Source organism: Myotis lucifugus, unplaced genomic scaffold, assembly GCF_000147115.1.
Source record: "Myotis lucifugus unplaced genomic scaffold, Myoluc2.0 scaffold_56, whole genome shotgun sequence".
Taxonomy (NCBI): domain Eukaryota; kingdom Metazoa; phylum Chordata; class Mammalia; order Chiroptera; family Vespertilionidae; genus Myotis; species Myotis lucifugus.
Window position 1 is genome coordinate 6,153,288 of NW_005871104.1, and position 667 is coordinate 6,153,954.

A 667-nucleotide genomic window follows, 5' to 3' on the forward strand; every position below is an offset into this window, starting at 1 on the left:
ACATGGGCCTCCCTGTGTGACTCAGGGAGGCTGCTGGTGCGCTGGATCTTACATTCCCTCCTAGCTAAGCCTGAGGAAAAGACCATGTTATTTATTGCGTTCCTGCGCTCCAGCTCATGCTCCTCTTGAAGGAGTTACTGTGGCCATGATGAATGGGAGGGCGTAGACTCATCTCTTGCACGTTTTCTAAGCTGGGCTAAAAGTGCAGGAGAGGGTATTACCCAAAAGGGAAAAGCAGGCACGGTTCCCAAAGGAGGGGGAGATGAATGCTGGTGGCTCCAAATCAAACACAAACTGTATGCTGGTGGCCCCACCAAATCATAAACTAATATCTACTGCTGAGTCTTAGGCATCATCATTTTCAGAGATATTTTCCCCATTAATGTTTAGAGAGAGTGGAAGGGAGGGAGGGAGGCAGGGGGAGAGGAGAGAGAGAAACATCGATATGAGAGAGACACATGGATTGCTTGCCTCCTGCACTCACCCCCGACTGGGGCTGGAGATCAAACTTGCAACCCAGATACACGCCCTTGATCAGGAATCAAACTGGAGACCCTTGGGTGCTCGCTTCAGCAGCACATATACTAAAATCGGAACGATACCGAGAAGATTAGCATGGCCCCTACACAAGGATGACCTGCAAATTCGTGAAGGGTTCAGAGTAGTT

At 49.8% G+C, this 667-nt stretch overlaps 1 non-coding gene across 1 annotated transcript; it reads left to right on the forward strand.

Moving 5' to 3' along the window:
• The first annotated feature begins 560 nt into the window (after positions 1-560).
• Positions 561-667, forward strand: LOC111826143. Its single transcript, XR_002829393.1, has one exon. It is a non-coding gene; the product is annotated as a U6 spliceosomal RNA (small nuclear RNA).